The 12,654-nt window shown below is 46.3% G+C and overlaps 1 long non-coding RNA gene across 1 annotated transcript in view; it reads left to right on the forward strand.

The window, feature by feature from the left end:
• Positions 1-583: 583 nt before the first annotated feature.
• LOC125458369 (uncharacterized) overlaps positions 584-12,654 on the forward strand; it is a 69,695-nt gene continuing 57,624 nt past the window's right edge. Inside the window, exon 1 of the long non-coding RNA XR_009446586.1 lies at positions 584-736. This is a non-coding gene — a long non-coding RNA (uncharacterized LOC125458369). The remainder of the gene's footprint in view (positions 737-12,654) is intronic.

The following is a 12,654-nucleotide window of genomic DNA, read 5'->3' on the forward strand; positions in this document are numbered from 1 at the left end:
TAAAGGACATGAGCGAACCAGATGGGTTTTTACTGCAATGGGTACATGGTCACCCCATATCCCAGATATTTAATGAACTCAGATTTCACCACCTACATTGGTGGGAATTAAACTTATGGCCTCAGAACATTTGCCTTAGGTTTTGGATGGCTGGCCTCATAGCATCATTATGGAGCGACTGTTTCTTTAACAATTGTAGAAATTTGGGAGTGATTGGAGAAAGGGAAAGAGCATAAGCATGGCCTTTGAGACAGGGAAGCAATCTGAGAATTCTGAATTTTCTGCTCACTGCCAAAATTTATATTTGCAACACTCATATTTAATTAGGCACATTATCAACAACAAACATGAGGCAGGTTTTGCAATAATAGATGTCACCGGATGGGAAAAGTTATTTCGAAATACAAAAGAATTTCTTTCCAAGTGTAAACAGGGGGAAGGAGACTTCAACAACAACGATCTAAGGGAAAAATAAATCGAATGATCATTGGCATACTCCAAAAATTGGAAGACTGATCCAAATAACTTGCCAACAACCAGAGCTTTCTGGAGGAGTGTCTACCCCTACAGCTCCATGAAGAGAATAAATCTAGTGCCTTCAACACTTGTATCTCCTACTGGCTTTTACAGTCTGTGATTTGCTTCCTGTTAGAGGCGCGAAGGGAATATCGGACACATCTACAGTTTGGGTTCATTGACCGGGAGTTCCCAGTGCTGATGCTGGCCCCTGATGATGGTAAGTGTGTGAGGATGTGACGAATTTCCAGAATCAACTAGACTTTGGTGGAATTCTCTGCAAATGGATACAACCAAGGCTTATTATTGATTCATGTTCGCTTGGCTGAGGAATCCAGAACTGTTAAAGTAAACAAACCAAGGAGTTGAGAAGACCAGGAGTGGAGGAAAGAGAGTGTGGACTGGTTGGGGAGAGGTGGGGTTGGTGGTGAGGAAATAATGTAACGTCTAGGCAGCGAAGGCTTGTACAGTCTCAGTTAGAATAACAATACTACAGGGGACCCGCCTCAGTATTTTCTCAATAAATCTTATCAGCCCTTCCTCTAGTACTCCCTTTTCCTTTATTGTGCATGGCCTGTTGAGCACACTGTGTAGTCAATTTAAGGTTGCGGCATTTCATAGAGCATGAGCATTGCTTGTGAACTATGTAGTATATTCCACTTTGCTACAGAGTTGTGCACTCGTGCAGGTCAGAGAAAGCATGGTCCAACAAAAGTTTCAGTTTGAGAAACATAGATTGGTCTCCAGTGCCTGCAGCCCATGGAGGGGGTTTTGCTGGCTTGCACTGTCCTTGCTTATGGTCCAAGTTGACATTTCTCTTGCTGATGGACAAGAAAGTTGTAGGTTCAAGCCTTACTCCAGAGACATAAGATGATAGTAGGTTCATGAGATTAAACTGCAGGAGGTGGAAGAGAGCAAAGCTCAAACTGAGTGTGATGTGAATGTCTGGATAGGTTGAGATGTCAATAAAATGTTTTGCAGACTGTTCCAGGAACTCAGCTGCAATACTTCAGGAGTTAGACCCCAAACACACATCAAACAAAATCCTATCAGAATATTAAATATTTCAATAAGACCGCTTCTTATTATTCTAAAACTCCCACAACTTGTTCTCATAAGGCAACCCCTTAACCCCAGGAACCACCCCAATGAGCCCCGAACTCAGTTGGAACCCTCATTGATAAAGGAGATCAAAACTGGATGCATCAATCTAGGTGCAGTCTCACTAATGCCCAGCAGAGTTGTAGTAAGGCTTCCCCAGTTCTATACTCCACGCATCTTGCAATAATGACCTTGTGCTGATGGTACTTGTCCTATGGGGTATTAGAGATTACTTATACAACAGTGTAGCTTAATGGAGCAGAACTCTTTTTGTTTAATCATTCATGAGATTGGGGTGACCCTGGCTGGGCCCAGCATTTATTGCCTGTCCCAAGTTGCCGCTTGAGAAGGTGGGGGTGAGTTGCCTTCTTGAACCTCTGCAGTCCGTGTGCTGTAGGCAGACTCACAATGCTATGAGGGAGGGACTTCCAGGATTTTGACCCAAAGACAGTGAAGGAAGAGTGCTATATTTCCAAGTCAGGATGGTGAGCAGCTCGGAGGGGAAGTTACAGGTATTCCCATGCATCTACTGCCCTTGTACTTTTCAATGGAAGTGGTTGTGGGTTTAAATGGTGCTATTGGAAGGACCTTGGTGGGCTGCTGCAATGTCTGTTGTAGGTGGTACACAATGCAAAGTGTCAGCAGTTGCAGGAGTGAATATTGAAGGTGGTGGGTGGCTATTCAGGATGGCTGCTTTGTCCTTTTTGATGTCAGGTTTTTTGAGCTTTGTTAGAGCTGCACCCATCCAGGCAAGTGAAGAGCCAAAATGTGTTCTTGTGGCCACTGCATTTATGTGGTTGATCTAGTTATTTTTCTAACCAACAGTAACACCACAATGTTGATAGTGGAGGATTCAGTAATGGTAATGCTTTTGAACATGAAGGGACCGGATAGATTGTCTGTTGTTAGAATAATCATTGCCTGCCACTTGTGTGGTGTGAAATTCTCCAAAGATCCTCAGACAGCACCTTCCAAACCCACGACCGCTTCCATCTAGAAGAACAAGGGCAGCAGATACATGAGAACGCTGCCATCTGCAAGTTCCCCTCTGAGCCACTCACCATCCTGACTTGGAAATGTCGCTGTGTCAAAATCCTGGAATTCCCTTCCTAAAGGCATTGTGGGTCAACCCACTGCAGGTGGACTGCAGCGGTTCAAGAAGGCAGCTCCCCATCACCCATCAAGGGGCAACCAGGAATGGGCAAGAAATACTGGCTCAGCCAGCGATGCCCATATCCCACACATGAATACATTTTTTAAAAAAGTTACTTCTCAGCCCAAGCCTGGGTGTTACCCAATATTCCTGCATGGGGCACAGGCGTAGGAGCAAAAATGGGCCGCACAGATAGTAGCGTCTGCTCTGCCATTCTAAATCATGGCTGATGCTCTACTGCAATGTCATTTTCCTGTGCCATCCCCATATTATTTAATGCCATAAATAACTAGAAATCCAACAATGTAAGTCTTCAGCCTGCTCAACATCTGCATCACCAAAGATTTGCCTGCCTCTGAGTGAAGCAATGTGTGTGTTTTGGGTCTAACTCCTGAAGTATTCCTCAGTCTTCCCTTGCCTGTCATTGTTCTGAGACTATATCCTGGCGTAAGACATTGAACATGAAATGGTAATAAAATGTGAGGCTGGATGAACACAGCAGGCCAAGCAGCATCTCAGGAGCACAAAAGCTGACGTTTCGGGCCTAGACCCTTCATCAGAGAGGGGGATGGGGGGAGGGAACTGGAATAAATAGGGAGAGAGGGGGAGGCGGACCGAAGATGGAGAGTAAAGAAGATAGGTGGAGAGGGTGTAGGTGGGGAGGTAGGGAGGGGATAGGTCAGTCCAGGGAAGACGGACAGGTCAAGGAGGTGGGATGAGGTTAGTAGGTAGCTGGGGGTGCGGCTTGGGGTGGGAGGAAGGGATGGGTGAGAGGAAGAACCGGTTAGGGAGGCAGAGACAGGTTGGACTGGTTTTGGGATGCAGTGGGTGGGGGGGAAGAGCTGGGCTGGTTGTGTGGTGCAGTGGGGGGAGGGGATGAACTGGGCTGGTTTAGGGATGCAGTGGGGGAAGGGGAGATTTTGAAACTGGTGAAGTCCACATTGATACCATATGGCTGCAGGGTTCCCAGGCGGAATATGAGTTGCTGTTCCTGCAACCTTCGGGTGGCATCATTGTGGCAGTGCAGGAGGCCCATGATGGACATGTCATCAAGAGAATGGGAGGGGGAGTGGAAATGGTTTGCGACTGGGAGGTGCAGTTGTTTGTTGCGAACTGAGCGGAGGTGTTCTGCAAAGCGGTCCCCAAGCCTCCGCTTGGTTTCCCCAATGTAGAGAAAGCCGCACCGGGTACAGTGGATACAGTATACCACATTGGCAGATGTGCAGGTGAACCTCTGCTTAATGTGGAATGTCATCTTGGGGCCTGGGATGGGGGTGAGGGAGGAGGTGTGGGGACAAGTGTAGCATTTCCTGCGGTTGCAGGGGAAGGTGCCGGGTGTGGTGGGGTTGGAGGGCAGTGTGGAGCGAACAAGGGAGTCACGGAGAGAGTGGTCTCTCCGGAAAGCAGACAGGGGTGGGGATGGAAAAATGTCTTGGGTGGTGGGGTCGGATTGTAAATGGCGGAAGTGTCGGAGGATAATGCGTTGTATCCGGAGGTTGGTAGGGTGGTGTGTGAGAACGAGGGGGATCCTCTTGGGGCGGTTGTGGCGGGGGCGGGGTGTGAGGGATGTGTCGCGGGAAATGCGGGAGACGCGGTCAAGGGCGTTCTCAATCACCGTGGGGGGGAAGTTGCGGTCCTTAAAGAACTTGGACATCTGGGATGTGCGGGAGTGGAATGTCTTATCGTGGGAGCAGATGCGGCGGAGGCGGAGGAATTGGGAATAGGGGATGGAATTTTTGCAGGAGGGTGGGTGGGAGGAGGTGTATTCTAGGTAGCTGTGGGAGTCGGTGGGCTTGAAATGGACATCAGTTACAAGCTGGTTGCCTGAGATGGAGACTGAGAGGTCCAGGAAGGTGAGGGATGTGCTGGAGATGGCCCAGGTGAACTGAAGGTTGGGGTGGAAGGTGTTGGTGAAGTGGATGAACTGTTCGAGCTCCTCTGGGGAGCAAGAGGCGGCGCCGATACAGTCATCAATGTACCGGAGGAAGAGGTGGGGTTTGGGGCCTGTGTAGGTGCGGAAGATGGACTGTTCCACGTAACCTACAAAGAGGCAGGCATAGCTGGGGCCCATGCGGGTGCCCATGGCCACCCCCTTAGTCTGTAGGAAGTGGGAGGAGTCAAAAGAGAAGTTGTTGAGTGTGAGGACGAGTTCCGCTAGGCGGATGAGAGTGTCGGTGGAGGGGGCCTGGTCGGGCCTGCGGGACAGGAAGAAGCGGAGGGCCTTGAGGCCATCTCCATGCGGAATGCAGGTGTACAGGGACTGGACGTCCATGGTGAATATGAGGTGTTGGGGGCCAGGGAATTGGAAGTCCTGGAGGAGGTGGAGGGCGTGGGTGGTGTCACGGACATAGGTGGGGAGTTCCTGGACCAAAGGGGAGAAAATGGAGTCCAGATAGGTGGAGATGAGTTCGGTGGGGCAGGAGCAGGCTGAGACGATGGGTCGACCAGGGCAGGCAGGTTTGTGGATTTTGGGAAGGAGATAGAAACGGGCCGTGCGGGGTTGGGGAACAATGAGGTTGGAGGCTGTGGGTGGGAGGTCCCCTGAGGTGATGAGGTCATGAATGGTGTTGGAGATGATGGTTTGGTGCTCGGGTGTGGGGTCATGATCGAGGAGGCGGTAGGAGGTGGTGTCGGAGAGTTGGCGTCTGGCCTCGGCGATGTAGAGGTCAGTACGCCATACTACCACTGCGCCACCCTTGTCTGCGGGTTTGATGGTGAGGTTGGGGTTGGAGCGGAGGGAGCGGAGGGCTGCCCGTTCTGCGGGGGAGAGGTTGGATGAAATGGTGATGGTTACATTCTATCTTGTTGGAGATGTTCATTGCCTGGCTGCTGTGTGGCAATTTGTACAAGTAACATTGAGAAGTGCTGTCCAAGATCATTGTAGGCCTCATGTGTGTCTCATCTAGTCAATTCAACTAACCAGAAATCTTGTGTTACGCCCCCAGGGCAAGGAAGTGACAAATTAGCAAGAATCCCTTTGGAATGTGCCTCAGGAGTGAGTGGTTCTCTCTTGACTGCACCGCGCCTAACACCAAACAATTTGCCAACTGGCAGCTAATAACAAAGTACAGATTTTTTTTTAAAGAACAAGTCATTTGCAGGAATTGCTGCCTCAACCAGCATTTATTACTCCTCTGAGATAACAAGGTGTGGAGCTGGATGAACACAGCGGGCCAAACAGCATCAGAGGAGCAGGAAGGCTGATGTTTCAGGTCTGAACCCTTCTTCAGAAATGAAGACCCGAAACGTCAGCTTTCCTGCTCCTCTGATGCTGCTTGGTTCGCTGTGTTCGTCCAGCTCTGCGCCTTGTTATCTCAGATTCTCCAGCATCTGCAGTTCCTACTATCTCCTTATTACTCCTGTCTAATTTTATGACAATTGACAGTGAAGGTAATGTTGTCATAGTCGTACCAAACCATAAGGCTGCCTTCTCATTGGAGGCATGACCAGTCGCTGTTTAAACTGTGGTTAACCTGAATGATTGAAAAGCAGAGTCTTTCAGGGTAACCTCAGCCAACGCAGGAATTGAATTCATATTGTTGTTATCACTGTGTATCATAAACCAACTGCCCTATCGCGGATGCACATTTGACCAACTGGCACTCGAGACTCCATTGAGCTATCTTCCCTCTTTCAGCCCAGGTGTTAATGAATTTCACCACGGACAATGAGTGGGAATTGAAGTCTGGCCCCTGCACAATGCCCTGGGGCTTTAGACTAGTAACGCAGTGACTTCATCATTGCACTGCCACCTCCTCAAATCTCGCTGCCATGCCAACAGAACAATCAGTGTTAAAACCTAGCACCAGTCAGTTAGCATTGGGAAGAAAGAGCAAGTAGTTCAGCTGGAGAGAGGATGCGGTTGGAGTGGGGGTTGTGAAACTGAGTGGTGAAAATATGAAAAACATTCCAATAGTTCGATCCAATGTTTAAACCTGTCCCTTGGGAGAGTGGTGCTGAAGTTAAGTCTGGAAACACTGCACTCTGCAGACAGGGCTTGATTAATAGGAAACAATCTCAAATGGACTATTCTTTAGAATGCTTTCATTGTGCTTGGATGATAAATAATCTCCCTGCTTGCTAGGCTTATCTAAAAATGTTAGTTGTGAGTTCATTTGTTTTGACAGCAAACTTTGGTGATAGGTGGAACATTTTCTGCTTCTGCAGCGCATTATTTATTGGTGCGGAACTTAATCCAAGCGATTCAACACATGGCAATTGTCTGGAACACAAATGACATCAGGACCTCGCTGCTTCTTGCTCTAAAAAGACTGGTGAATGCGGAAGTGATTCAATAACCTTATCCGATTTGTCATTTATTTTTCCAGGAATTGTCAAACGGCTAAATAAACAATTTGGCTTCAAGTGGAAAACACACTGTTGCATGCAACAATCTGATTTCTCCTCTGTTTAATCCTTTGGAGATTTGGCTCCACTTTAACAGGAGCACCATTAGTGTGGAGGAAATGCTATCTTCGCATCTTGCTGAATCACGAAAGCAAGTTTAATGCGGGTTGCAGGAGCTTGTTACAACAAGCTGTGACACACAGACAATTGTCAGCAACAGGAACATGTTATTAAGCTCTGTTTTCAATTGGCTAAACCCACCTTTGATCAGTTAGCCCAGTTCAGCTTGATTTAGTTGGAGCTGGGTTACAAGGTTCTTCATTTCAAGTTCATTAACCTGGAGAAATGACAGCAGTGTGTTGCAGTCAGTGCCGCACTTTGAGTTAGATGTTATGTTGAGTTCTTTGCTGCTTATTAAGAACTGCAGCAGTAAATATAGTACAAATGGAGGGAAATGATTGAAGTTACTTCTTCAATCTATGTGCTTTCCCCCATGATTATGGAAACCCGTTTAAAGACTCACTTTAATGACCTTCCTCAATCGTTCCATCCTCTATTGCCCTTTTAGTGCAATATTCTGTCGGACATCTGCTCTACCACCAAAAACTTTCCACATTCTCAAACTGGTTGTTGACTTTTGTGTCAATTATACTGTTAAGGTTAAGGATAAAGTGATGGATGGTTTAATTGAAAATCTTTTTAAAATTCATTAGTGGGATGTAGGCATCGCCGGCTAGGCAGTGTTTATTGCTCACCCCTAATTGCCCAGAGGGCAGTTTAGAGGCAACCACATTGCTGTGGGTCTGGAGTCACATGTAGGCCAGACCAGGTAAGGACAGCGGTTTCCTTCCTTAAAGGGCATTACAGGACGAATAATGGACAGGCTGTTAATTCTTTTACTCACACAGATAAAGGGATAAAGAGGGGCTGAATTTGCTTTAACGTTCAGCCAAAAAGGGAATAGAGTGCCGCAATTTCTCTCCTCTGGTTAGGTTTGTACCCAGCTATCACCTAAGAGGAAGAATGGCACCTGTTTGATCCCTTGCACAAGTGGTGAGCAATGCAGTAACTTTACAGTCTCAGGCATCATCATAACACAGCTCATTCGCACCAGCTCAATTGCTGCCGTTGAAGCAAAGGTTTTATTGACCCTATGCTCTATATTTCCTCGCAATTTCTTTTCAGATGTCCCTTTCAGAGATGAACACTTAGCTATGACTATTTAACTCCTTATTCCCATCTCCTCCCACCCACAAGTCTTGTTAATTTTAACAAGCGTTGTCAGCTTTTTTGGAGGCTGACAGCATATATGCTCAAGGGTGGAGTGGGATAATATTTTCTCTGCGGGCAGTAACATTTCTGGACTACCAACAGAAATTAGAAGTATATCACTGTCAACTAGGAAATAGACTCCTGGGCCAGAATGTACTAAACAGTCCTGTGGGGCAATGCAGTCTGCAGTTTAATGTATGGACCTATTTGTTTCAAAGCTTTTTGCAAAAAGATCATCCTCATTCTGCACATGATGTCCATCACTGACAAAGGCTTGCTTTTGCACTTTCTGCAAGGATAAAAAAGGAAGAATTTTGCTAAGACTATATTTTAAAAAAAAATCCTCACCCATTAATAGCAGCAGAAAGTTTTCGTCAGCTTTTAAAGTTTGGAATAGACCTGTGAAGGGACATGTCTTTCTTCCATTGATATATCCCGTTATTGTACCTGTTGTTTGGGAACATGGGCCGGCCGTGTAGAGAGTTTCTAGGAATCTGCTGTAAGCCTTCTTTTCAATTTCCAAGGCTTTATTGCATTTTCCCACCACCGATGGTTGGATTTTTCAGCCAGCTGTTCCTTCGAGAGAATTTGACTGTTGCAATTCTTGTTTAAATTTGAGACAGCAGGAACTGCTGATGCTGGAGTCTGAGATAACAGGGTGTAGAGCTGGATGAACGCAGCAGGCCAGGCAGCATCAGAGGAGCAGGAAAGCTGACGTTTCGGGCCTAGGCCCTTCTTCAGGGAAAAAAAATAGGTTCCAGACCTGAAACTTCAGCTTTCCTGCTCCCCTGCTGCTGCCTGGCCTGCTGCGTTCATCCAGCTCCACACCTTGTTGTCTCTCGATTAACTTTGATCTGTATAGGCTTCTTTTTATACTCAACCTTAAGATTCACTAAGGCGAGATAGTTTGGCCCTTCTTCAGAAATGGGGGAGGGTAAGGGGATTCTGAAATAAATGGAGAGAGGGTGAGGCGGATAGAAGATGGATAGAGGAGAATATAGGTGGAGAGGAAGCTGACAGGTCAAAGAGGCGGGGATGGAGCCAGTAAAGGTGAGTGTAGGTGGGGAGGTAGGGAGAGGATAGGTCTGTCCAGGGAGGATGGACAGGTCAAGGAGGCGGGATGAGGCTAGTAGGTAGGAGATAGGGTGGGGCTTGAGGTGGGAGGAGGGGAAATAAGAATTAATATGGGCCATGAAATGTCCTTGGCAAGTAGGATTGAGGAGAATCTCAAGGCATTGTATATGTATATTCGGAGCTACAGGATAACTAGGGGAAGGGCAGGTCCACCGAAGGACAAAGGAGAGAATTTGTGTGTGGAGCCAGAATAAGTCTTTAATGAGTACTTCTTATCAGTATTCACCAAGGAGAAAGATATGGATGATGGTCAGATTAGGGAAGGGTATGTTGATGTTCTGGGACATGCCTACATTAAGAAAAAGGGGGTGATATTTGTCTTGAGAAATGGCCTGATGGGATCTATCCCAGGATACTGAGAGAGGCAGGGAAGAAGATTGCTGGAGCTTGACAGAGATCTTTGAACCCTCTTTATCCACAGATGAGGTCCCAGATGCCTGGAGAGTAGCCAATATTGTTCTTTATTTAATCCAGGAAATAATAGGCCAGTGGGTCTTACATCAATGGTCGAGAAATTATTGGGGAAGATTTTTAGAGACAGGATTTGCTTGCATTTGGATAAGAATAGACTTATTAGGAATAGTCAGCATGGCTTTGTGCAAGAGAGGTCTTGTCTCAGAAATTTATTTAAGTTTTTTGAGGGAGTGATGAAGACGATTTTTGAGGGTGGGGCAGTAGATGTTGTCTATATGCCTTTACTTGACAAGGTCCCTCATGGTAGGCTGTCCCAGAAAATTAAGTCACAGAGGATCCATGACGAGTTGGGAAGTTGCACACAAATTTGGCTTGGCCATAGCAGACAAGGAATAGCTGCGGAAGGCTGTTTTCCTGACTAGAGTTCTGAAACCAAAGGTTTTCCACAAGGAAGGATAAGGATGGCATGATTCTGGAGCCCTGGGTGACAATAAATATTGAAACTTTGTTGAAAAAGTAAACAAAGAATGGGTAAAGTTTGGAAAACTGAAATCAGACAAGATCCACGAGGAATATAACGGAAGCAGGAAAGAATTTTAATAAGAATTAGGAGGGAACTAAGAATATGGACATGTAGGATTGACGAGTGCTGGCACTTCTGTTGTTTCTAACATGTAAAAATAGTTTGGATGAAAATGTCGGTAGCCTGATTAGTAAGTTTGCAGGTGATATGAAAATTGGTGGAGCTTTGGATAGTAGGGAAGGTTCTCAAAGGATACAGCAGGATATAGATCAGTTGGAAAGTTGGGTAGAGAAATGGCAGATGGCATGTAGTCTGGACAAGTGTGAGGTGACATATATTGGGAGCAAGAGGAAAGTATACAGTAAATGGCAGAGCCCTTAGGAGAATTGTTACAATCGAGGGATCTTGGGATGCAAGTCCATTGCTCCCTGGATGTGCCAACCCAAGTGGGTAAGGTGGTAAAGAAGGCTTATTGGAATTGCCTTCTTCGGTCAGGCCATTGAGGATAAAAGTTGGCAAGTCATGTTGCAGCTTTGTAAAGCTTTCATTCATCCACACTTGGAATTTTGTGTGCAGTACTGATCACTGCATTATGGGAAGGAAGCGGAGGTTTTCGAAAAGGTGTAAAGAAAGGTTTACACCTGGATTGGAGTATAATTGCTACAAGGAGAGGTTGGTCAGCTTTCTGTGCAGTACTGATCACTGCATTATGGGAAGGAAGCGGAGGTTTTCGAAAAGGTGTAAAGAAAGGTTTACACCTGGATTGGAGTATAATTGCTACAAGGAGAGGTTGGTCAGCTTTCGCTCGAGCATCAGAGGCTGATAGAAGTGTGTAAAACTGAGAGGCTCGGGTGGATAGTCAGAGTGCTTTTCCCAGGGGGCATCAGTCTAAAGTGAAAGGAGGAAAGTTCAAAGGAAAAGTGTGAGCAAAGTCTTTTCCCCACAGAAGGTGGCTCATGGTGCCAGAAGAGGTGGTGGAAGTAGATATGATAACAACATTTAACAGGCAATTAGACAGGTGCATGAACAGGCTGGGAATGGCGGGATAGGGATCATGAGCAGGCAGATAGGAATAGTTTAGAACGGCATCATGGCCAGCACAGATATGGTGGGCCGAAGGGCCTGTTCCTGTGCTGTACTGTTCTACGTTTTATGTTCTCCAAGCACCCTGGCCATTGTCTTTGAGTGGTCTATCTAGTGAGTTGAGCAGTTACTTCAAAATATTGTTCATTCTCAGCAGCTTGATAACTTTCCAATGTGACTTCTCAGACTTTCCTCACAGCCAATGTCAAAAATCAAAGCTTTCCCTGTGAAATGTCTTCCTTTCAAGCCGTTCTCTTTTTCCAATAATATCGTTAAAAACAACCTGCCTTCCACAATTTCCCCGAGAATGTAGGTTGAGGTCAAACATGAACTTAACAGTACCAAGTATCAAAAACATGGGCCTCATGCTTCACTTTCGCCAGTCTCTCAGTCTCATTGAGTAATGTTGATGTTTTGCTGCCAATCTATTGGAGTATAGCTGCCAACAAGCAGTCAAACACCTCTCCATGTGTCTAATCTGCGTGCTTTGTACTGACCTGAAGCTGGAATTGCAGCTTACACAGCTGAGAAACTCTCTGTATTTTTGACTCGCTACTCCCATTTCCATTTTTTCAATTGCTTCTGTCTCCTGAATCTGTCCAACTGTACATTTTGTTTTCGAGATCTAGTGCACAGAATGAGTTATCGGGAGTTCTGCCTTTAATAACAGATCAAGTCTAAACTGCTCCCATTTAACTAGGGAGGGTCTCTCTGGCTGCAGTTAATATTTTCCACATGCAGGAAAAAAAGGGAGGGAGCTGGCAGTGAGAGCCTTTGTGAATTGCTGTGGAGAGCAATTTGAGTTGGAGCTAAATGATTCTCCTCCCTTCAAATCTTTTGCTGTGTCTGTCACTCTCCTCAGGCTGGGTTACAGTGCAGTCACAGGCTGCCTCTGCTGGTCTAGCCCACTCTAGCGACTTATTGAGCCTCAGCAATTAAAAGCTAAAACTTCTGATCAGCAAACTGTCCTGACACTTTGTTAACAAGCCCACGCTGTGCGGTGTTTTGTTTTAAACTGATCTATTTAAGACTGATTACTATCCATGTGAAATTAAGTCGCAGGGTTAAATCACGTTGCCACTTTTGCAAACACTCTGCCACTACAGTGTGT

The sequence above is a fragment of the Stegostoma tigrinum genome, chromosome 13 (genome assembly GCF_030684315.1).
Source record: "Stegostoma tigrinum isolate sSteTig4 chromosome 13, sSteTig4.hap1, whole genome shotgun sequence".
In the NCBI taxonomy this organism is placed as follows: Eukaryota; Metazoa; Chordata; class Chondrichthyes; order Orectolobiformes; family Stegostomatidae; genus Stegostoma; species Stegostoma tigrinum.